The 26,920-nt window shown below is 35.4% G+C and overlaps 1 pseudogene across 1 annotated transcript in view; it reads right to left on the bottom strand.

The window, feature by feature from the left end:
* Positions 1-3,359: 3,359 nt before the first annotated feature.
* LOC104660845 overlaps positions 3,360-26,920 on the bottom strand; it is a 31,964-nt pseudogene continuing 8,403 nt past the window's right edge. Inside the window, exon 2 of the transcript XR_747770.2 lies at positions 3,360-3,944. The product of XR_747770.2 is annotated as a tubulin-specific chaperone A pseudogene (transcript). The remainder of the gene's footprint in view (positions 3,945-26,920) is intronic.

Raw genomic sequence — 26,920 nt, 5'->3', positions numbered from 1 at the left:
TACAATGCATTAAAATGACACTTGAGACCTCTGTGATCTAGTCACAAACTGTTCTGGCCTCGCTTTCCACCCCATTTTATTAATTTCACCACCAGCATTCTCTCTCCTCACTGCAGAGCGTGCACATTCATACCTCCATTCCCCATGATGTTTCTAAAATTCCCATGTGCAAACACCACTGATTTATGGAGACTTTTGGCTGCTGTGGTCAGAACCAGTTCCTCCTTATTCTACTTCAACTGTAAGATGTTTGACCTCTTTTGATACAGATTTTGTTTTACCTTCTGCTGTAGTACTGACTTGTGGTTTCCTCATTGCAAAGTAAATGATCTCAGAAAAATTAGTATCATATTCAGCTTTGTGTTATCCCAACACCTGGGACAGTGCCATTCAGAGAATAGGTCCCCAATGCTTGTCTGTTGCATGATTCAGAAATGAGAGCCCTTACTCAGAGCTCTTCAGTTCTGTTGGAGTTAATATCATTCTGAAAAGTGGTATTTTCTATTTTCATGTTTGTGTTCGTTCTTCCTTCATGTTAAAGAATTCTTTTTTTTTCTTATATAATATATCCTTTATTCAGTTTTCCCTATGTTATATAACCATGGTATTTATACATTTATAAAAAATAAGTCATATAAGAAATTAACATTAGTTATGTATTTTTTTATGTTTTATATTTTTTATTTTTTATTTTTTATTTTTTTGATTCCATATCTTTTTTTTATTTATTTATTTTTTCTTTTTTTTTTTAATTATACTTTAAGTTCTAGGGTACATGTGCATAACGTGCAGGTTTGTTAGATATGTATACTTATGCCATGTTGGTGTGCTGCACCCATCAACTCGTCAGCACCCATCAACTCGTCAGCACCCATCAATTCATCATTTATATCATGTATAACTCCCCAATGCAATCCCTCCCTCCTCCCCCCTCCCCCCTCCCCATGATAGGCCCCAGTGCGTGATGTTCCCCTTCCCGAGTCCAAGTGATTTCATTGTTCAGTTCCCACCTATGAGTGAGAACATGCGGTGTTTGGTTTTCTGTTCTTGTGATAGTTTGCTAAGAATGATGGTTTCCAGCTGCATCCATGTCCCTACAAAGGACGCAAACTCATCCTTTTTTATGGCTGCATAGTATTCCATGGTGTATATGTGCCACATTTTCTTAATCCAGTCTGTCACAGATGGACATTTGGGTTGATTCCAAGTCTTTGCTATTGTGAATAGTGCCGCAATAAACATACGTGTACATGTGTCTTTGTAGTAGAATAATTTATAATCCTTTGGGTATATACCCAGTAGTGGGATGGCTGGGTCATATGGTACATCTAGTTCTAGATCCTTGAGGAATTGCCATACTGTTTTCCATAATGGTTGAACTAGTTTACAATCCCACCAACAGTGTAAAAGTGTTCCTATTTCTCCACATCCTCTCCAACACCTGTTGTTTCCTGACTTCTTAATGATTGCCATTCTAACTGGTGTGAGATGGTATCTCATTGTGGTTTTGATTTACATTTCTCTGATGGCGAGTGATGATGAGCATTTTTTCATGTGTCTGTTGGCTGTATGAATATCTTCTTTTGGGAAATGTCTGTTCATATCCTTTCCCCACTTTTTGATGGGGTTGTTTGTTTTTTTCTCGTATATTTGTTTGAGTTCTTTGTAGATTCTGGATATTAGCCCTTTGTCAGATGAGTAGGTTGCAAAAATTTTCTCCCATTCTGTAGGTTGCCTGTTCACTCTGATGGTAGTTTCTTTTGCTGTGCAAAAGCTCTTTAGTTTAATTAGATCCCATTTGTCAATTTTTGCTTTTGCTGCCGTTGCTTTTGGTGTTTTAGACATGAAGTCCTTGCCCATGCCTATGTCCTGAATGGTACTACCTAGATTTTCTTCTAGTGTTTTTATGGTATTAGGTCTAACATTTAAGTCTCTAATCCATCTTGAATTAATCTTCGTATAAGGGGTAAGGAAAGGATCCAGTTTCAGCTTTCTACTTATGGCTAGCCAATTTTCCCAGCACCATTTATTAAATAGGGAAGAATTCTTAATAATGAACTATCCTGTTATCAGTAAAGCTATGTGGACATCATAAGGCCCTACTAAAACTAGGGTGACACTCAGTGGCTGGAGCACAGAGATGGGTCTAATAGAAGGAAATGAATGTTGAATAAGTGTAGAAAACATATAGTTGAATGGCTGGGTGCAGTGACTCACAGTTGTAATCCCAGCACTTTCAGAGACCAAAGCAGGAGGATGACTTGATGCCAGGATTTCGACACCAGCCTGGGCAAAAAAGCGAGACCCTGTCTCTATTTAATTTAAAATAAATTAATAAAATAATCATAAAATAAATACAGAGTTTAATTGTGGTCTGTAGACCAACAGGTGTGACAAAGTAAAAATGTCCTTCAATTTTTAAGAAACTAGGGGCTAGCTAGTCATCCTTCAGTTTTCTTCAAAAAAACTAACACTCACAGTCTAGTTTTCATAAAACCGAATCCCAACATTACCACTAAGGGTTACATATGACCTTTTCCAGTGTCACAGCCTCCTCATCACCAGCAGAAACCAGTGATCTCACTTCAATCCCTTAAAGAATACGCAGTTGAGTTTGGAAAACTAAATCCTCTCTGTGAGGGTTTCCACCAATTTGTTGGAGATTCACTTATGATTGGCAGGGGAAGATGCTGTTTGTCATTCCTCTCACCAAGAAACAATGTGTTCATAATTAGGCCAACCTTCTCCTTTTGTTTGGGGATACCTGATTAACATTATCAGGTAGGTTTATTTTTCTTTCTCTTTAAAAGGTGGATATTTAGTTGGATGAAAGAACTTGAGATGGTGAGAAAATGAATTCAGAGGTGCTAAAGTGCCTCTGAGTGTGTATACCTAGGCATAGAATCTGGGCTATAAGCCAATGCAAATATCCAAGTTTTAAGAGATTAGTGCAGACTCTCAAAATGATGGTACCATTTTATAATCCCACAAGCAGAGTATAAAAGTTACCATTTCTTGGTATCCTTGACAACATTTGGCACTTTCAGATTTTTAAACATATGCCAATAAAGTGAATAAAGTGATATTTAATTATGATTTTAATTTGCATTTCTCAGATTGTTAATGAGATTATGAAATAACTGTTCACATCCTTTGCCCTTTGTTTCTTGGGATATATATATATATATATTTATATATATATAAAATAAACTATACTGTATATGACACTTTCCCTTTAATATTTGAGAATAGTTTTAGTGCCTTATGACTTGGTAGTAATTTCTAAGTTTTCTGTATGATAAAAAGTATTGTGCATTTCCAACATTTTGGAGCATAATTGGTATGTTTATTAGACTATGTTTTAGATGTACTCATTTATTTGACACATTAAATTAGACAAAGAAATATATGTGTAACCAGATAAAAACAATCACATTCTCATACTACTTGAACACACAGCAGTGGTCAAAAATAATGGATTGTAAAATGGACCCCAGGATTCAATGCAAAAACCACCCCATACAAGAAAAGTTTCAGGCTTCTAACTTCACTGAATCCAGTACTAAACGTGCTTCTTTATATTCCTCAGTTTCTTCCAAGTCTTTTCCACATTCTACTATCTGTTGAAGATCCAAATATGCGGCTTCCAACCTGCGCTGGCAATCTGGGATCATCATCCGGGATTCTTGTAGGATCTCTACCTGTTTTTTAATGTCATAATTTTCACCATCTTCAGCTCTCATTTTTTTCAATCTTTTCTTCCTGTTGTTTTGCCACTTTTTCATACATCACTTTTTCTTTGACCAACCGCTTCACCACGCCGGTCTTGATCTTGATCTGTCTCACGCGAGGTTCGGCCGTGGTCCCTCGAACGCCGCGAGAAGGAGGGGCGAAGAGTCGGGGTAACAGTGGAGGGCGATGCACAGAGGCGGTGGCTATACAGACTATTGTTTTTAAATATCTTTTATCTCCTCGCTTTTATCACCTTGCTGAATTGAGGGTGTTAGATTGCAAATAATAATTACTATGGTAAAATTGCTAAATTCTCATTGTGATTCTCTCATTTTTTCTTCATATCTTTAAGTGATAGTGTCTGGTACATATATCATATTCTCTTGGTGAATATATTATTATATTATTATTACTATTTATTGAATTTTACTTCTTAAAATACTATTTCACTGGATTTAACGATTATAGATGACAGTATTTACCTCCAGCTCTCTAAAAATGTTATTCTGCACTCTTCAGTCTTTCATTTTTGCTGTTGAGAAATCGTCAGCACAAATGGCATTCCTTTGACAGCAATACATTTAAATATTTATCTTCCAGAATGACATTAAATTGACCCCTTCCCTGTGGGGCTTATAGTTTACTGCAATGTTTCTCCTTGTTGGTTTCTATTTATCATACTTGGGACTCACTGGTCTTCCAGACTGAGGATTCATATATTTAAGGAAATATATTTATTTAGACATGGTCTCTTCAAATATTTCTTTTCTCCCCTTCTCTGTATTTTCTTTCTAGAACTATGATCACACCTATATTTTTGATTAGACATATATATGATTAGACTCTATTCTCCATATGTCTTTAATATCATTTTGTATTTTCTGTCTCTCTGAGGAGAATTACTGGTAATTTTTTCAGATTAGTCTTCCAGGTCAGTTATTCTCTCTTTTATTATGTCTTAACTAACATGTAAGTCAGTCATTGATTTTCTCATTTTAATTATTTTATTTGTCATTTCTGGAAATTGTTTCCTTCCTTTTTATTTCATTTATTATGCTTTGATAGTAATTTGCTCCAAATTCATTATTTCTTTTTGCATTTTAAAAATGTATTAAATGTTCTTGTTTCAAATTACACATCCAGTAATTTCAATAATGAAGTTGTATACAGATCTAATTTTATTTATTGTTGTTTCCACTGACTTTTACTTATGGTGGCTTATTTTCTATCGTGTATTGGGATTTAATCATGAGTCCAGGTTTTGTCGAACTCACTATATGAGATTTTAGACACCTGTTTTGAGGATGCATTCCTCCTGTGGGGAAGATTTATATTTGTTTCTGACAGGTATATGAGGACACTAGAGATCTTGTCCATTTTAAATCATGTTTTTTTGTTGGCAGTTTTTAAAGCCATAGAATATTGTAAATTCAGTCCTCAATCTCATATGAAGGCAGGTCATTGGTCATTGTGTTGATGTTTTCTTTTATCTTCTAACTGGAAGCAATAAATCATTCTCTTGTTGACTCCCTTACATGGTTGTTTTTCCCCAAGTTTAACCTTTCTCTGAGGTTGAGACCTATCTGAGGGTCCACCTTTATGCAGGATCTCTCAGTCAATAATTTCAGTGTATCATCTGTTTTTTGTTTTGTTTTGTTTTGTTGTTTTGAGGTGGAGTCTCTCTCTGTCACCCAGGCTGGAGTGCAGTGGCGCAATCTCGGCTCACTGCAACCTCCGCCTCCCGGTTTCAAGCAGTTCTCCTGCCTCAGCCTCCCTAGTAGCTGGGACCACAGGTGTGTGCCACTGCATCCAGCTAATTTTTGTATTTTTGGTTGAGATGGGGTTTAACCATGTGGGCCAGGCTGATCTCAAAATCCTGACCTCATGATCCGCCTGCCTCAGCCTCCCAAAGTGCTGGGATTACAGGCGTGAGCTGCCATGCCCAGCCTAGTGTATCACTTATAGTCACCCGTTGCCACTGATACTCTAGCATCTTTATGTGTCCCTAGTGTAACAAATTGCCTAATTGCTAGCTTCTCTTGCCAGCCTCTGTTCCTTTCTTACTTGTGACTTCATATCTCTCATCTTTCTTTCAGGTATATCCAATTCTTTAAAAACTGTTTAAAATATTTTCTTGAACATTTAGTGGATTTTTAAAAGTGTAAATGTGTTGGTATCAGTATCTCTTCTGATTCCACTCCATTCTGAAAACGGAAGCCTGACTTTTCTCCCCAAATGTAATGTGAATAATACCAAACATAGATTCTTTTACTTTTTTCTATCCTTTTTTTCTTTTTTTACTGTTTTCTTTTTTCCAGGCAGAAACGTTTTTAAAGAGTTTAGATCAAGAGAAGAACTCGTTTTGTTAGCTTCTAAAATTGTAAGAATTAACTGGCACAAGTCATCTGGAAAATTTGAAATTTCAGTGGTTATTCTCAAAAGAGAGGATTCCCTGAAGTTTGTATAGAAACTCAGAACAGGATATAATGCAGATTGATAAGAACAAATGTTTACTTTTGGAAATTAAAGTAAAGATAGAGCTAGCAGAATTCGTATCCAGTTTAGAGAATGAGAGAAGCATGATAGAAAGGGCAAGAATAGATTATGTATCACGCAGACTTGAACATCAATGATGCACTCCTGAATAGTTGCAGGTATCTTGTCAAATCATTTAGCCTCTTTAAAATGCAACGTCTTTATCAATATAATGGAGATAGTAATGTTTTGGTCATAACCTTAAAATAACTCATCTATATGAAGTGGTAAGTAGGGTGTCTGGAACAAACAATTGGTATTTACTACAGTATTCTTACTAGCATAAAACTTCACCAGTGCTCTGCCTATGAGGAGTTAGAGATGAACACCAGAATCAATCTTAGATTATTCATATATTTTCATTTTTTGCTTAAATAAACCATTATCAACTAAATATTTTGTTTGCCCCATATTATTAGTTAAGCCACTTCAACACACACTTTTAAATTAAGGTATAATTCACATAACATAAAATTCACTATTTTAAGCTGTAAATTCAATGGCTTTTAGTACATTCATGAATTTTATGTTACCATCATCATCACCTAATTCCAGAACATTGGATTCACCCCAAAGACAAAGCCTTGTACTCATTAGCTATTATTCCCTTTTCGTTTCCCATTTTCCCCTTCCTGATTTCTTGCAATCACTAATATACTTTCTATCTGTATGACTTTGTATATTCTGGACAATTCACCGAAACTCATACAAATAGAATCACATTAAATGTGGCCTTTTGTCTTGTTTCTTTCATTTATCATAATGTTTTCAAGATTCATTTATGTTGTACCATGTATCATTACTTAATTCCTTTTTATAGCTGCATAATGTTCCACTGCATGGGTATACCACTTTAACTGTTTGTCTATGGTTTATCTATGTATCCATGTTCAACTCAGTGATGGACTTTCAAGTTTTCCAGTGTTTGGCTACTATGAATAATTCCTCAATGTACAAGTTGTTGAATAAACATCTATTTTTAATTCTTTTAAGTATATATACCTTGGAGTGGGATTTCAGGGTCATACAGGAATTGTGTGTTTAACTTTGTGAGAAAATGTCCAACTATTTTCCACGGTAACTGCATCATTTTATAATACATTAACAATGCACAAAACTTCCAATTTCTCCATATTCTCACTGTCACTTGTTAGTTTCCTTTTTTTCTTAGAAAAAAGTATACTCATCCTTGTAGGTAAAGTTAAATTTTGTGGTTTTGATTTGCATTTTCCTAATGTCTAATGCTGTTGGGCATCTTTTCATGTATGTATTGGCCATATCCGTATCTTCTTTGGAGAAATATCTTTTCAAGTCCTCTGTTCATTTTTCAATCATAATGATTGTCTTTTTTCTAAGCTGTAAGTGTCCTTCATGTATTCTGTGTAATAAACTGTTATCAGATACATGATTTTCAAATATTTTCTCTCATTATTTGGGTTGTGTTTTCACTTTTTTGATAGGGTCTTTTGAAATGAAAAAAGCATTTAATTTTGTTGAAGTCCAATTTATCTTTATCCTTTAATTTCTTGTGTTTTAGAGGTCATAACAACAACAACAACAACAAAAATTGCCTAATTCAAGGTTTTGAAGAATATATTTGTATTTTCTTTTAAGAGTTTTATAGCTTTAGTTCCTACACTTGGGACTTTGATCCATTTTGAGTTAATTTTTGCATATGGTGTGAAGAGGACAAGTTTATTATTTTGCATGTGGATATCCAGTTTTCTAAGCATCATTTGTTGAAAATTCTATTATTTTCCCATTAAAAAGGTTTGATATCCTTGTTGAAAATAAATTGACCATAGATGTTGATTTCTGAACTCTCAAGTCTATGCCATGGATCAGCATGTCTCTCTTATGCTGGAAGCACAATGTTTTGATTACCGTAGGCTTGTAGTAATTTCTGAAATTGAAAAGTGTGACTCCTCCAATTTTGTTCTCTTTTTCAAGATTGTTTTAGCCATTTTAATATTCTTTGAAATTCCAAATGAAATTTAGAATTAGCTTGTTCATTTCTACCACAACACAGTTGATTGAAATTTTGATAGAGATTGCATTAAATCTGTAGATCACTTTAGAAAATATTGCCATCTTAGTAGTAGTATGTCTTCCAATGCATAAACCTGGGATGGCTTTTCTTTTATTTGTCTTCTTCAATATCTTTCAGAAATGTTTTCTGGGTTTTCAGTATATAAGTCTTTCACATCCTTGGTTAAATTTATTCCTAGCTATTTTATTCTCTTAGATGCTTCTGTAAATGGCATTGGTTCCTTAATTTTGTTTTCAGATTGTTCATTGCTGTCATGTAGAAACCCAACTGATTTTTATGTGTTGATTTAACATCCTGAAACTTTGATTAATACATTTGTTAGCTCTAGTAACTTTTCTGTGTATTCTTTGGAATTTTCTACGTGAAAGATCATTTCATCTACAAATAGAGATAGTTTTACTTCCTTTCCAATTTAGATGCCCTTTATTTCTTTTTTCTCACCTCATTTAATTAAAAAACTTTTTTTGGAGATGAAGTCTCGCTCTGTCACCCAGGCTGGAGTGCAGTGATGCAATCTTGGCTCACTGCAACCTCTGCCTCCCAGATTCAAGCCAGTTTCACTGCCTCAGCCTCCCAACTAGCTGGGATTACAGGTGTGTGCCATCATGCCCAGCTAATTCTTGTATTTTTGGTAGAGACAGGGTTTCACCATGTTAGCCAGGTTGATCTCAAACTCCTGACCTCAAGTGGATCCACCCACCTCAGCCTCCCAAAAGGCTGGGATTACAGGCATGAGCCACCATGCCCGGCCTCACCTAATTTAATTTTCAGGTTACAACTTCCAGTGCAATGTTGAATAAATGGTGAAAGCAGACATTCTTGTCCTGTTCTTTATCTTTGGTGGAAATGTTTCATCATTTTACCATTAAATATGATATTTTCTGTCAGTTTTTCACAGATTCCTTTTGTATCAAGTTGATGAAGTTCCTTCTTATTTCTAATTTTGAATTTTTTAAGTAAAAGGGGTTTAAATGCTTTTTCTACATGAATTGCAATGATCATATGATCTATTTTCTTCATTCCACTAGTAAAGTTTAGTACATTGATTTTTTGTGTATTAAACCACTTCTACATTCCTGGTATCAATCATACTTGGTTGTGGGGTAGAATCTTTTAAATGAGCTGTTAGATTTATTTTGCTGGTTCATAAGGCATATTGCCATGTAGCTTCTTTTCTTGTGGTACCTTTATCTGTTTTTTCAGAGAAATACAGATCTCATAGAATGAGTTATAAAGTACTCTTTCCTCTTCTACCTTTTTTTGAAATAGTTTGAGAGCAAACACTAGACAAAAGACATTTATAAGACTTGTTCCTATTTAGAAACATTCAATTCACACTGCCTCTCTCTTCAACTTCAGAAATAAACTCAATTATGTAACTTTTATTTGGCAACCAAGTATCTAATGTAACTATCCTAATAAAGAAAAAAGTGATTGTGTATTTGTCATATTTTGTTGAGTTTACCTGTTTAAGTGAGTGCACTTGATAAGAATTTTTATCAAATAAATTGCAATATGTTCTGACAATTATTTTCCTAGAGAGCCTTACAATTTTATCATGTTTTTATGTATCATTAAATCAACAGCAAGTGTGGAAAACCCACCACATTTTTATGATTCAGGCTCTCATTTTTCTTTAAGAAACATTTAAGTGATAAATTATTCATTGAAAATAGTTATTTGGGGAACTAAGTGCTAATTAGTAGACTTCGCAAATTGTTCCTCAATTAGTTGATTAGCATGAATAGAAGTATGTTTGAATGATGTAAATTTAATGATTTAATTTTACTAAGATAGTAAAAATAATAAACGTATCAAGTCAAAGAAGAAAAGAAATTTTGCTTCCAATAGTGGACATTGTTTCATTTGTGAACGGTCACTCAGTATCTTAACCTACATGTTTCTTTGATTGATAAGCCCATTGTGTTTGAATAGGTACAAGATAAAGCCTCGGCCACGTGCAGTGGCTCATGCCTGTAATCCCAGCACTTTGGGAGGCCGAAGTGGGTGGATCACCTGAGGTCGGGAGTTTGAGACCAGCCTGGCTAACATGGTGAAACCCCATCTCTACTAAAAATACAAAAAATTAGCTGGGTATGGTGGTGCATGCTTGTAATCCCAGCTACTTGGGAGGCTGAGGTAGGAAAATCGCTTGAACCTGGGAAGTGGAGGTTGTGTTGAGCCAAGATCGCACCTTTGCACTCCAGCTGTAGCAACAAGAGCAAAACTCCAACAACAACAACAACAAAAGCCTTGCCTCAGACTACAGAGGTCCAAACTTCTAGATCCTCTATCTGCTCACTATTAGTTAGTGAAAGTTATGGCATGTGATGTTTTGTCTTGCTCAGTTGTATGCTCTAATTGGGGTTTTTATCATGTGGAAGTGTGGTAAGCAGAATTCTAAAGGTGCACTCCAAGATTTCCATCTTTTGGTTATTGGATCGAACATTAATCTAGGAACTAATGTAAGGGACTTTGCACATGGAACTAAGACTATTAATCAGCTAACTTTAAAGTAGGGAGATCATCTTGTGTCATCTGGATGGGCTAAATGAAATAAAAGGAATCGTTAAAAAAAGAAGAGGAAGGTAGAACCATCAATTAATGGAGCTGAGGTAGAATAAAGGTGCAGAAACAAGGTGAGGGATATATAGAGAATGGTTTATAAACAATAGAACCCATGATTAGTACAGGTATTTGAAAAGGCCTATCTTACCTATTTTGAGCTAAAATAGTCTTTTAGGTTGGAAGACTGGTAGCTCAGGATGTGTAATGAAATATCACTCTGATTGCCTGAGATTACTTTGAATGAAATGCTTTTCTGAAGAAAAATTTTTGAGTGGCTATTTTGCCACTTTCATGAATCAAAGACAGAAGGGAGTCAAGATGGCTGCTGAAAGACCATGGTAGGCTAAAATCCTGAAGACCTTGCTAAAGATACCAGTTGAAATCTAGAGACTATCTTGATCTCATTTCATGCTTCCGTAGAGTGGAAACAGCCAAAGTCTATGCTTAACGTCTGAGCTAAATTATAACATCTACTGAATTCAAAGCTTCTCCCTATCTTTTATGTCTAAGTTAGGAAAATGATTGGGAAAGACTAGAACCCCACGTATTAAAATGAGATTACATGAGAAATCAAAGGTCTTAAATTTCTCCTGGAGGCCAGAAGAACCTCTTGTCTCTTGTTTGGTTTTATGCTTACAGGAACATGGGGTAATTATAACCTAAACTTAGCATTTGAGTTGCAGGACACTAAATGATAATATTAAATAAATTGAAAGCTTCACCAGATCTTAGATCAATAGGATAATGATGGAAAAGAATACAGCTAAATGAGGATGTGTAGGGGGAGAATCAGAGCCTTGCAACTCCTATGGCAGCCAGAGCAGTCCTTTTCTCCTTGTTGATGAAACTCTTTCACACTTGCATGAAAGAACTTTGAATAAATCTCTTACGTAAGCTATTTATCTTAAAAGCAGATCATTCTTCTTAGCCATCTTCTCTGCTCTTTCCTAAACCCTTCTTGCCTCCCCAAATGTAATTAACATTATAATTCAGAATGCTCCTGGAGAAAATTACAAAGTCCAACCCTAAGAAGAATGCTTTCACCTAAAAAATAGTTATATAGCTTTACTAATTCATGTTGATCAAAATCTGAGAAATGTGTGTACGCATGAATCTGAACTTATTTGTAAAATGAGGAACAGTCATCATTTTTGATTTGGCCAATTTCGTTGATATGGTTTCAGTATGCTTGCTGGATTCCCTGGGAGTGAATTTAATTGTTTGGATGGATGCTTAAATCTGCAACCTGGAACTAAGGGTGGCCTGCACTTAAAAGAAAGAAAACAATTGAAATGCAGAAAACTCTTGGTATAGTACAGAGAGAACACTGTAAAGACTTAGAGTTTAGAAGGTGGGAGTCCATTCACCATGTGTTACTTCAGATAATTTCCTAACTTTATCCCCTGAGAAACATGAGAAGACACTCTTTACCAAGACTTTGAGAAAAACATTGTGTAACGAGAGCAGATGCTTAGTGATAATTTGCTTAGGGTTCAAGATGCTTATGAGAGATTGCACTTGAAGTACGTTCCTGGTTTCAGTGAGTAGGAGGATTGCAGAGGAGCAAAAGCAAAATAACACTTGACCTTCGGTATCTACAGAGGATAGGGACCAAGGCCCCCTGCAGATACCAAAATCTGGGGTTGCTCAAGTTCCTGACATAAAATGGTATAGTATTTGCATCTAACATATGCACATCCTCTCATATACTTGAAAAGAGCTCTAGATTACTTATAATACCTAATACGATGTAAATACTATGAAAATAGTTGTTATGCTGTATTGCTTTTTTTAAAAAAATCTGTATTACATTTTTTTAAAAGTTTTGTTAATTTTTTTTTGTTTTATACTTTAAGTTCTAGGGTACATGTGCATAATGTGCAGGTTTGTTACATATGTATACTTGTGCCATGTTGGTGTGCTGCACCCATCAACTCGTCAGCACCCATCAATTCATCATTTATATCAGGTATAACTCCCAATGCAATCCCTCCCCCTTCCCCCCTCCCCATGATAGGCCCCAGTGCGTGATGTTCCCCTTCCCGAGTCCAAGTGATCTCATTGTTCAGTTCTCACCTATGAGTGAGAACATGCGGTGTTTGGTTTTCTGTTCTTGTGATAGTTTGCTAAGAATGATGGTTTCCAGCTGCATCCATGTCCCTACAAAGGACGCAAACGCATCCTTTTTTATGGCTGCATAGTATTCCATGGTGTATATGTGCCACATTTTCTTAATCCAGTCTGTCACAGATGGACATTTGGGTTGATTCCAAGTCTTTGCTATTGTGAATAGTGCCGCAATAAACATACGTGTGCATGTGTCTTTATAGCAGCATGATTTATAATCCTTTGGGTATATACCCAGTAGTGGGATGGCTGGGTCATATGGTACATCTAGTTCTAGATCCTTGAGGAATTGCCATACTGTTTTCCATAATGGTTGAACTAGTTTACAATCCCACCAACAGTGTAAAAGTGTTCCTATTTCTCCACATCCTCTCCAGCACCTGTTGTTTCCTGACTTTTTAATGATTGCCATTCTAACTGGTGTGAGATGGTATCTCATTGTGGTTTTGATTTGCATTTCTCTGATGGCGAGTGATGATGAGCATTTTTTCATGTGTCTGTTGGCTGTATGAATGTCTTCTTTTGAGAGATGTCTGTTCATATCCTTTGCCCACTTTTTGATGGGGTTGTTTGTTTTTTTTCTTGTAAATTTGTTTGAGTTCTTTGTAGATTCTGGATATTAGCCCTTTGTCAGATGAGTAGATTGCAAAAATTTTCTCCCATTCTGTTTCCCCCAGTATTTTCAATCTGTGGTTGGTTGACAATGAGAATGCAGAACCCACCAATACAGAGGGTTGACTGTAGTTCCATTTAAACTCCAGAATCAAAAGGCCAATCTGGTAAACAGAACTTCAGGAATATTTGACTTTAGTTGATATCATGTGATTCCTTGGGACAAAGCAGATTTAAAATTGCTACAAGTTTCCTAAATGATACGTACAATTGGTTGGATATTTTGGGGTAGGGAAGAGCTTTATATTTGGTGAACTTAGACCAGACCTGAGAAATCATAATGTATATTTGCTATCCTAAACCTATATTGCTATCCCAATGCCTGAGTCAGTTCCTAGACCTAGTGCTCCTAGAATGAAATGGAGGGAGATAGTATTGCGATTGGATGCTGTAGTGATATGATAGTGTATATTATGATATTTTCTCCAAGTCTATTTCAAAGATATGTGGCACACCTTATCACTAGGAAAAGGAAAATATTCACATCTTTTGTGGATTAGTGTATACAGCTCGATGCTACACTATTGCTGCAAACCTGGAATACCACTATAGTCCATAGGTTAGAGTGGTAGTTCATGGGTATTAGATAATAAATAAATTTTTGGCTCAATAGGCCTGAAAGTTATTCTGTGTTCCTTTCCTAATTATATAGTATGTATTTGAAATTTAAGATTCTATATTTAAAATACACGTACACACACACACACTCACACACACTTACGTACTAGAAAAACCCCTACTAGATCTTGTGACCCATAAAGTAAAAGGTATTATGGTCCTATTATGTCCCCTAGAACTTCTTGTCCTTAAGGAAATAGTTAATTAAAAGCAATATCCCATCCCTAGGGGAATCTTCCTCCAGAGAGAGATTAGCGCTGCCATCAAAGACTTGAGAAAAGCAGGCGTGGTGATTCCTAATATAACTCTACTTATCTCTGTAGTTGCAGAAGTGCAGAAAATGAAGGACCTTGTAGAATGGGAGTGAGTTATCTTCAAACTAAATAGATTTGACTTACATTGTAACTGCTGTTCCAGATGTGGTTTCTCTGCTGGAGAAACTCAGTGCATTCATTGGCACCTGGAACACATCTGTGGATTTGAAAATGCTTTTCTTCTCTCTCTCAATAAATAAAAATATCAGCAGAAATTTGTCTGAACAAAGAGGGGCAGCAGTATACCTTCTCTGTCTTGCCTCATGGTTTCAACAGTGTCCAAATTTGTTTCTAGGGCCCTTGGCTATCGCTTAATTCCAAAGGACATATTGCTAGTCTGCTACATGAATGTTATCATATTGGTAGCACCTGGAGAGAAAGAATTAGCAGGTATCTTAAGTGCCTTGACAAGACACATGCAGCATATAGATTTGGAGATCCGTTCCACAAAAATGTGCAGGCATACCATCTCAGTGAATTTTCTGGTGATCCATTGATCTGGAACCTCAAAGTGAAGGTTAATGAACATTTGTCACCTAACTCCAAGGAGCAAAATGCTTAGTAGGGCTTTTTGTTTTTGGAAGCAAATTGTATCACAAATGAGGGTTCTACTCTTTCCCAATTATGTGAGCTTTCAAATATGAATGGAGCCCAGAACAAATTACTTTTCCCCAGTGATCTGGGCTTCAAGACAAGTAGCTATGGTCCTTGGTCTTTATAAAGCACCAGGTTTAATAATGCTGGACATATTTGTGGTCATTGAGGATGAAATCCTAGTTTGGGGGACAAAGTCACCTTCTTTAAACAAATAATCATGCCACTTCTAAGAACAAGTTCTTGGTTTGCTATTCATTTCTCATGGTGACTAAGTTTCTGATTGTAAGAGCCATATAATCATGACACTCGAGTCAAATTTCCCATTATGATGGAGTTTTATATGGTCTGCCTATTTATAAAGTGAACACACCAACTACCCTCCATCATAAAATAGAAGTGGTTCAAATAGGATTGGAATCAAGCAGCTCCTAAGGACACGAGACAAGTAAGTATCATCTGACTTTCTTACTCCTTAAAAACTATATGTATTAACTAGCTATGAGCAAGTTTTCTATATGACTTTTCATGATATATGGCACCAGGAGAGTTGGTCCCTAAAAAAGTTAGAGAATAATTTTAAGTTCTGTATGTTGCTCCTTCACTTCATGGCAAAGTGTGTCTAGATGAAGAGATGGCTTAAAATCAGGAAGTATTGTATGTATAGCAGTCCATGGGGAATGGCCAACGACTTGTCCATGTGATCAGGAAGTTGAAGGGACAAGTCTGAAAAATTATAACAAGAGGGTTTAGGGATGAGGTATATACTTTTCAGAAAAATTGCAGTTTGAGATTATTTCGGAATGTTTATCTAAGATCATACCCACAGAAGAGGAGGTTCTTAGTAATCAGTGGTGGCTTTCTAGAAGTGTCTCTCCCTTATGTTAGTTACATAAATGCTTCAAGTGTCATGAAACAAGGTGAGATGTTCAAGATGGGCTTATGAACATGGACTTTCCTTCACCAAGACTATTCAGGCCACTTCTACTAATGGATGTCCAATTTGCCATCCAGTGAGTGACATAAAAATCCACATATATATTACACCTGACATGAACAGTCAGGTGTCTGGTAGCAGGATAATAACGCTGAAATCCTTCTAAGATAGAGGTTGCAAACAATTTCCACACTGGAATAGATACTTAACGTGAATTTGGATGTGATGTTCTTGGTCATCAAGCATCTGCAAGCAGTACTATTAGGGGACTTCCTTATTGCTCTACCCTTGGTACAGATTTTCACATAACGTTGCTTCTAATGAAAATGGTTAAAAGAAAACAGGACAAGGGAAAGACTGCTGTGTTTTGATTCATTATCTTCAGCATATTTGCCATAACTCGGAAGCATCTATCATTATAGGATGTTGGAAATGGCCTATTGAAGTTTCAGTTACAGTTATAGTATGACTTCAAAATTTTTTTGCATCTTGTTCCAATAAGTTGGGGTCTGCTGGTTAGAGGTATTAATCCACAAGGATGAATGTTTCCACTAAGACATACAACAATGTTTCCATTGAATTGGAAGCTCATATTGCCATCTGGTCATTCTCAGCTTCTTATGACTCAAGGAAAAGAGGAAATGATAGGGATTTTAGGGCCGGCTGGTGTAATCGATCCTAACCATGAAAGACAAAGTGGGTTACTACTTTACAATGGAACAGGAGAATTATGGGTGGAACGCAGGTAGTCTCTCAGTGTACCTTCTTATTCTACCACTTATAGTAGTAAAAGTAGATGGTAGAAAAAATTACAAACAGGAAAGGCTGTCAAAGACTTGGAATCAACAACAATAAACGTTGGGGTAACTCACCTAACTGGTCAGCTGGGGTGCTGGTTGAAGGCAGAGCATGCAGAGTGTTCAAGAAAGGAGAGGAGTCATAGATATGAATTACGCTTTCACATGCTGCCATAGAAATTTGATTACTATCCTCTAGAATTTCTATTGTTATGGTGATGAATACATTTATATATCTTAGCTTCTAATTCATGTTCTTTGTCTTTTAGTACCACATTTGGGGTATGCTACTAAACACTTGTTCATGAAAGCAGAATTTAAACATGGGATTGTGACTGCAGAGGAAGAATGAACATCATCCAGTTTGTTTGGACTTAGAGTTGTGTGAAATCAGTGATAAGATACTGAAGTGTCTCCATTTGGGGGAAAGAGTGAGTATGTTTATTGTTGCATAGGTGTATGATGTCCCAAGTATCCATTTCTTTTTTCCTTTCTGACTGGATAAATTTAGGAAGAGGTATTTATAAGTATACCTCAAAGATATTGTGGGTTCAGTTCTAGACCACCACAATAAAGTGACTATCACAATAAAATGAGTCACATGAATTTTTTGCTTTCCAAGTGCACATACAAATCATGCTTGCACTATACTGTAGTCTACTAAATGTGCAATAGTACTAGGCCTAAAAATGTACACACCTTAATCAAAAATAGTGTATTGCTAAAACACACTAACAATCACCTGAGCCTTTAGTGAGCAGTAGTCATTTTGCTGGAGAGGGTCTTACCTTGATGCATAGGGCTGCTGATTGATCAGGGTGGTGGCTGCTGAAAGTTGGGGTGGCTGTGGCTATGGCAATTATTTTTTATTAAGACAGCAATGAAGTTTGTCACATTGATTGACTCTTCTTTTCATAAAAGATTTCTTTGTAGCATGTAGTGCAATTTGATAGCATTTTACCCATGTAGAACTTCTTTCAAAAGTAGGGTCAATCCTCCCAAAGTTGCTGCTATTTTATTAACTAAATTTGTGTAATATTCTAAGTCCTTTGTTGCCATTTCAGCAATGTCCATAGCGTCTTCCCCAGGAGTGAATTCCATTGCAAGAAACCAGTTTCTTTGCTTATCCATAAGAAGCAACTCCTCATCTGTTAGTTTTATCTTAAGGTTGCAGCGTTAGCCCCATCTTCAGGCTCCACTTCTAATTCTAGTTCCTTTGGTATTTCCACCACATCTGCAGTTACTTCTTTCACTGAAGGCTTGAACCCCTCAAAGTCATCCACAAGGGTTGGAATCAACTTCTTTCAAACTCCTGTGAATGTGGATATTTTGACATTCTCCCATCAATCAGAAATGCTCTTGATGGCATTTACAATGGTGAATCTTTTCCAGATGATTTTCAATGTGCTTTGCCCAGATCCATCAGAGAAATCACTATCTATGACAGATATAGACTTCCAAAATGTGTTTCTTAACTATTAAGACTGAAAGTTGAAATATTCCTTGGTCCCTGGACTGAAGAATGGATGTTGTGTTAGCAGGCATGAAAACAACATTAATCTCTTTGTATACCTTCATCAGAGCTCCTAGATGATCAGGTGCTTTGTCAATGAGCAGTAATATTTTGAAAGGAATCTTTCTTTTTCTCCCGAGCAGGAGATTTACTGAAAACATTCAGTAAAACATCTTGTGACAGAGATACTGTCATTCAGGTTTTGTTTTTCATTTCCAGAGCACAGGCTGAGCAGACTCAGCATAATTCTTAAGAATCTTAAGATTTTCTGAATCATAAATGAGCACTGACTTCAACTTAAAGTCACTAGCTGCATTAGTTCCTAACAAGAGAGTCAGCCTGTCTTTTGAAGCTTTGAAGCCAGGCATTGACTTATCTTCTCTAGCTATGAAAGTCCTAGATGGCATCATCTTCCAGTAGAAGGCTGTTTCATCTATACTGAAAATATATTGTTTAATGTAGCCACCTTCACCAATGATCTTAACTAGACCTGGATAACTTGCTGCAGTTTCTTCATGAGCATTTGCTTCTTTACCTTGCACTTTTATGTTATCCAGATGGCTTCTTTTCTTAAGCCTCACGAATTAATAGTTTCAAACTTTTCTTCTGCAGTTTTCTTATCTCTCTCAGACATCATGAATTTGAAAAGGGTTAGGACCTTGCTCTGGATTAGGCTTTGGCTTAAGGGAGTGTTGCTAATCACAGGGTTGCCAGAAATCTTCAATATGGAAAAATTTGCAACTAAGCGAAGCATAAACAAGGTAGACCTGGTACTCAGATGACAGACAGGGTGGCCTTTTCCTATTCTCTTGGCTACTCAGCATCTGTATGCTTTATGTGGTTTGGGCAAGTTCACCGCTGTGTCAGTTTTGGGAGGATTCCATTTCAGAAATGGAAAGGGCCGTATCTTCTCTCTTTTCAGTTGGAGGAGGCTTAACTATCTGGAACGTTATGTTGAAGGAGAGATTCAAAGACACAGGAGCATTTTAGAAACAATTTAATTTGGTCTGAGAGGTGTGAATGATGAGTGGTGGAGGTGTTGCGGTTTCAGAAACTGAGCAGCAGGTGTGTTAGGGTAGTAGCTCCGGAGTAGTTTGCTTAAGAGTCCTCCTATCTAGACACTTTGTCTGTCTATGTTTCTTACCAGCAGCCCCACACTGCACCCTCACTCCTACTGTTTTCTTATGTCTGTCCGTGTGCCTTCCTTTAAAGGTTCTGAGCTCTTTGATATCCTCTGTGGTCAAGTGAAACAGAATGAAAATCTGTGGCCTCCAACTCTAGCTAATACAATATGTTTTGTTAACATTTGTATCGTGTTATATAACACTATATTCTAATTTTAAATATTCTCAAAACTATTTTGATTTTATAAATATATCCATTATACATATATCAAGTTATTGCTAAGTCATCACATATTTTTAAAATTTTCTTTTCATTCTCTAACCTGTCATTCATTGTCAGTCTTTGTGAGAAGGTAATGAATCACATTTTTCCTGTAACAATGTTCTTCGTCTGAGTGAGGAGTCACTGCTTAGTTAACTTAAACAGGTATAAAATTCATTTTAATTTTTCCTTTTACAATTAGATTCATGATAATAATCACAAAGCAGCTTTTCATGTGACACTCCGTTAAGTGTGATGTAGAGACTGAATAAACAGACACAGAGACCTTCTCGCAAAGGCGGCTTGCAGCCCAAGAGAACCAGCATGATTATAAATAAACATGAACATTCATAGACTAGGACAGACATGAGGGAAATTAATATTTTTATCTATTTATTTGATATGGAGTACAATGGTTGGGTGTCAGGAGAAAGATTGGGTGAAAAATAATGTTTTTATATGAGAAACGAACATGGAAAATTTAAGAGCTTTTTTTCCAATTGTCAGTGTAATTATTCAACTTGGTGGTAAACTTTACAGATTCAAAATGAGTTCTTCCTCTATGAATTAAGATAGCATCAAGAATGCTTAGCATAGACAGCATATGTCTGTACAGGACAATGTGCTATGTCTGACTGCTAACAAATCCCTCATGAAGTTGAGTCTTCTGTCTTTTTAACATTTGAGCTTCTGGCATACTAATTTCATCTAACCCAACACACTCAGATCCTCCAGATGTGTCTTCATATTGATCAGTTTCATATAAATAGTTGGTCTTTGTTCCTTTAACACAGAATCCCAGAAGTAGCTGTTGGGCTAGTAATGACAAAAAAACAACCAAACCAACCAACCAAACAACAACAAAAAAACCCCTGCACTTATTTTCATTTTATTTAGCAGATACAGTTGAAGTTCTGAATAAATAATGTTCGATCTTAGAAAATGTTTAACAATTGGAAGTATTGTACTAGCAATTAAGACATCACAGGGAAGTTAAAATATTATCGTTAAAGCTTTTTATAAAATTTGACAGAAACCAGAAACACTTAACATTTTCCCTATCAAATCTCAACTAGGCAATCACCTGATCTTTAAAAGAAAAAAGTCTAAAATAAATATGGTCAGCATTTTTCATTACCTACTGGCATCAGCTGGTCGACCTTTGCCCCCTTCTTGGATCACCTACTTCACAAAAAAACTGTCCTTCTCCAAAGCAAGAAAAAAATGCTGATTTGTCCAGGTTGACCATGGTGATTTAATGACCCTGTTTATAGCATTTGGTTCAGAAGTGAGCTTCTGACACAGTTCTGACCAGTGCTTAGGTAGAGATTCTGAGAAAGCTTCTCTTGCTGTTAAAATGTGAAACTTTTTTTTCTCTTTTACCACCTTTTAGGATATGGTGCTTGCGACTACTGCAGTCACATTACAACCAAGAAAAATAAGTCGTGAGGACAAGGGCCAGTGTGCAAAGATTTGCAAAGCAGGAAGACCAAAAGAACCTGGCTCATGGATGACATCATTAATTCAGTGGATTATCCTTGGAACTGACTTACCTCTGGGCTATGTGCAACATATGAAACTCATTATTATGGAAAACAGTTTTTGCTAGGTTTTGTGTACTTGCAGGTTAAACACTCTAATGGTTTAATAAATGTCTTCATTACAAAAAAAAACCCTGAAATTGCTATTCAAGTGCATGTTAGAATGACACTGTTTTAAAGAGAGTATGGATTTAATTCTACTAGGAAAGCAAATCTACAAACTTGAATTCTTGATCATTGGCATGATCAGTTGCCACCGCTGAGTTGTTGCACTATTGCTGAGAATCATAGAGAACATTTGGAGTCGATAGGAGGGACTCTGCATTGTGGACTAGTCTGTCATTGACTGAGATCGCTTGCATTTTGCCATTATTATTATCATCATCATTAATATCAACTCTTTGCTAATCACTGGTGCTCTCTGGTCCTCAGTTTTCTTATGAGTGCGGTGATGTGATTACATAGATTGGTTTCTAAAAATTCCTTCCAGCTCAAAATTTCTGTCTAGCTTTATTTATATTAAAATCAGAACATGTTTTTCGTAAGAATTTACAAAATTTCTTGAATCCTGGGAAGATTTTTGCATTGGTTTCCTTTCCTTTCTATGAAGTTAAAGGTTATGTACTTTGACATAAGTCCTGCAGCAGGCACTGGGCGTAAAACACTGGACAACACAGATGTGATCCATGCCCTCACTGATCAATGGAAGAGAATCATTAAACAAATAATTACAAATCTGATAACAAGGACATTCAATGTGATCTGGAGTGTCTGAGATCATATCCCCTGGGAAATGGACTTGAAGCTGGGGCTTTACAGATGTGTACAACTTATCCATATAAGTGGGGGATTCAGGGCTTAAAAAAGGGAAGAGTATGGGCAAGTTTGCATAATAGAGTAAACCTTGAATATATTTGAGAAACAGAAAGGAATTCAGTGGTGTCAGGGCAATGGACAAAGAAGTGTGAGATAAGGCTGAATAACAAGACAGGGAGTTGTGAAACACATGTGTATTGTGTAGTTTGTTGTTGGACAATGGACATTACACTTTGGGGGCTTAAAAGGCAAAGTTGGAGGGATTCATGCTTTTGTCTCCCTAGACATGCCTGCTTTTCTCTCTCTTCCTGAATATGTGTCAACATTCTTTGAGTATAGCCTCTGTGAATGCTTCATTGTAAGACCTTCACTTCCAGTGCAAGGTGACCTTACATGTAAGGTTCACCAATTTAGCAGAACAAATCAAAGTGGAATGAATCATAGGAATGGTTTAGAAATTGTTTGGTGACCAGATAGATATTTTCTAGACAATTGAGTGCCAAAATGTATGATTTTACCATGTAAGCTGGAATGAAAATAAATCAAAGGGAAAAATCTAGCATTGAAAAATAAAATAACTGAAACTAAGTATTGAATAAATGAGTTTCATAGCAGATTAAACAGGAGACTATAAGAGCTGTTGACTGAAAGATAGTCCACTAGAAGAGATCCATATTAAGCACAGAGACCAAAATCTGTGAAAAATGACATATAAGAGTGCAAGCATATTTGTAATGCAATGAAAATTCAAATTGCTTGAAATTTGAAAACACCTTAAAGATGGGGAGAAAGAATGGTGTAGAGGCTACATTTTGAAATGGTATTGGTCAAGAATTTTCTAAAACTGGTGAAAAGCATCAAGCCATAGATTGCAAGAGACAGTAAACATAGATCAAGATAAATACAAAGAAAATTACGGGAAAGCATATCACAGGTAAAAAGACTAAAAATAAAAAATACAGAAAAAAATTAAAAGCAGCTGAAGAACTGTAATGACACACTACTTTAAAACTTCAACAGTAAAGTTGACAGCTGACTTTGTATTACAAATGATGGGAAAGAGAAGAAAATTGAATGACACTTTTAAAGTGCTTAAAATAACTACTAACCTCAAATTCTATATCCACCAAAAAAGATTACAGATATCTTGACACATATACATGATGGAGATCATTTATTTCAAGGAACATATATTAAAAGAACTATTAAAGGGAGGTTTTCCGGAGGAAAAAACTATGACTTTAAGACAAGGAAATGAAGTAAGAAATGAAGAGCCACAAAATTAAATATCAATGGCACGAAATAAGTGCATGTATTCAAATAGATTTTGAATATATAAAATAACACTGCATTATTTGAAGTCCTAACATATAAAGGACTTAAACTCTCTAAGAAGTGGTAAGCATTAATTTATATTAGCGTTTAAATCAAGGATGAATGTGGTTATCTCTATGGTAATGAAATGAAAGAAAGGAAAATAATATGTAACTAAAATTGTAATAGAGGAGAAAAGTAGAATGATAAAAAATGCTTGCTTCATCCAAATCATGGTAGAAAGAGAAGATAAAAATACATTAACAATTAGGAAATATAGTTAAGATGGAGAATTTAATTACAAATTTATCAATAGTAACATTAAATTACATTAAATGTAAATAGAGGCTCTAATTAAAAGATTATATACATTTCTGACAATGATCATCAAATTGGGCAAAATGAACTATTATATATGTATATCTACATATGAAAAACATAAATGGTATATATGAACTTTCTTTATATCATATATGTGTAGGATTTAGAAGATATATGTATAAACACACAAACCCACAAATACAGTTTAAAACATTAAAAGAGAAAATTTAGCCACACAAAGACTAAACGAAAGAATGCCAGAGTAGCTATCATAATAGAAAACAATGTAGACTTTATGACAAAAATATTTCATAATAAGAAAAGGTTCAGTCTAGCAGAATGATACAAAAATTATAAATATGTATGCATTTAAAATGGTAGCCTCAAGAAAAAATGAAAATTTATAAAACTAAAAGGAGAAATAGATAATTTACAATTAGTATATAATTTTATTTAAATTTTTGTGGGTACATAGTAGGTATATATGTTTTTGGGGTACATGAGATGCTTTGATACAGGTCTGCAATATCATGATGTAATAATCACATCAAGGAAAACTGGATATCCATCCCCTCAAATACTTACCCTTCATGTTACAAACAATCCAAATATATATATACTTTTAGTTATTTTCAAGGTCACCCTGCTGTGCTATAGTCACCCTGTTGTGCTATCAAATACCAGATCTTATTTATTCTTTCTATTTTTGTGTATCTATTAACCATCTCCTCATCCCCTTCACCACCAACACTATCTTTTCCATCCTCTGGTAACCATCTTTCTACTCTCTATCTCCATGAGTTCAATTATTTTACTATTTAGCTCCCACAAATAAGTGAGAACATGCCAAGTTTATCTTTCTGTGCCTAGCTTATTATTATTCAGTTCCATCCCTGTTGTTGCAAATTACTGAATCTCATTATTTTTTATGGCTGAATAATACTCCATTGTGTATATGTATCACATTTTCTTTATCAGTCCATCTGTTGATGGACACTTAGGTTGCTTCTAAACTTTGCCTATTGTGAATAGTGTTGCAATAAACATGGGAGTCCAGATACCTCTTAGATATCCTGATTTTCTTTCTTTTGGGTATGTACCTAGCAGTGGGGCTGCTGGATTATATGTTAGCTTTATTTTTGGTTCTTTGAGGAACCTCCAAACTGTTCTTCATAGTGGTTGCATTAATTTGCATTCCCACCAATAGTGTATGAGGGTCTTTTCTCCATACTCTTTTCTCCATACCCTCTCTACCATTTGTTATTGCCTATCTTTTGGATAAAAGCCATTTTAACAGGAGTGAGATGATATCTCATTGCACTTTCAATTTGCATTTCATTGATGATTGATGATGTTCGGTTACTTTTCATATGCATGTTTTCCATTTGTATGTCTTCTTTTGAGAAATGTCTATTTGGATCTTTTGCCCATATGCAAAATCAGATTATTAGATTTTTTTTGCTATACAGTTGTTTGAACTCCTTATATATTCTGATTCTCAATCGCTTGTCAGATGGATAGTTTGCTAATATTTTCTCCCCTTCTATGAGTTGTACACTTTGCTAATTAATTGGTTCCTTTGCTGAGCAGAAGGTTTTCAACTTAATGTGATCCCATTAGTCCATTTTTACTCTGGTTGACTGTTCTTCTGGGGTGTCACTCAAGATATCTTTGCCACTTCTTGGAGAGTTTTCCCAATGTTTCATTTAGTAGTTTCATAGTTTGAGGTCTTAGATTTAAGTCTTTAATCCATTTTGATTTTTTTTTTTTTTTTGTATATGGAGATAGATAAGGGTCTAGTTTCATTCTTTGGCACATGGATATCCAATTTTCCCAGCACCATTTATTGAAGAGACTGTCTTTTTTTGTTGTTGTTGTTCCCCAACATATGTTCTTGAAACCTTTGTCGAAAATGAGTTCACTTTATATGTATGAATTTGTTTTTAGGGTCTCTATTTTGTTCCATTGGTATGTGTGTCTGTTTTGATTTCAGTACTTTACTGTTTTGATTACTATGGCTATGGCTCTGTGGTGTAATTTGAAGTCAGGAAATGGGATTCCTTGAGTTTTGTTCTTTTTGCTCAGGATGGCTTTGGCTATTCTGGGTCTTTTGTGATTCCATATGAATTTTAGGATTATTTTTAATTTTTTTTTTGAAGAATGCCATTGGTATTTTGATAAGGATTGTATTGAATCCATAGATAGCTTTGGGCAGTGTGGACATTTAACAATATTGATTCTACCAATCCATAAACATGGAATATCTTTCAAATTTTTTGTGTCCTTTTCAATTTCTTTAGTCAGTGTTTTACAGTTTTATAGATTTCTTTGTAGAAATCTTTCACTTCTTTGGTTAAGTTAAATCATAGGTATTTAATTTCATTTGTGGCTACTGTAAATGAGATTACTTTTTTATTTCTTTTTCAGATTGTTCACTGTAGGCATTTAGAAATGTTACTGATTTTTGAATGTTGATTTTGTATCCTGCAACTTTACTGAATTTGTTTATCAGTTCTAATAGTTCCTTGGTGGAGTTTTTAGGTTTTTCCAAGTATAAGATCATATTAATTGCAAAGAAGGATAATTTGGATTCTTCTTTTACAATGTGGATGGTCTTTGTGTCTTTCTCTTGTCTGATTGCTCTACCTAGGACTTCCAATACTATATTGAATAACAGTGGTGAAAGTGAACATCCTTTTCTTGTTCTAGATCTTAGAGGAAAGATTTTCACTTTTCCCCTGTTCATGATGATACTATCTGTAGGTCTGTCATATATGGCTTTTATTATGTTGAGGTACATTCCTTCTATACCTGGTATTTTGAGTGTTTTTATAATATTATGAAGGAATGTTGATTTTATCAAATACTTTTTTGGCATCAATTGAAATTATCATATGATTTTTGTTCTTCATTTTGTTGATATGGTGTATCACATTGATTGATTTGCATCTTTGCATCCCTGAGATAAATTCCACTTGGTCACGATGAATAATCCTTTTAAAGTATTGTTGAGTTAAATTTGCTAGTATTTTGGGAGGATTTTTGTATCAACATTTATCAGGAACATTGGCCTATAGTTTTCTTT

Source organism: Rhinopithecus roxellana, chromosome 5 (assembly GCF_007565055.1).
Source record: "Rhinopithecus roxellana isolate Shanxi Qingling chromosome 5, ASM756505v1, whole genome shotgun sequence".
Classification (NCBI taxonomy): domain Eukaryota; kingdom Metazoa; phylum Chordata; class Mammalia; order Primates; family Cercopithecidae; genus Rhinopithecus; species Rhinopithecus roxellana.
This window is presented reverse-complemented; position numbering and strand designations above follow the sequence as displayed.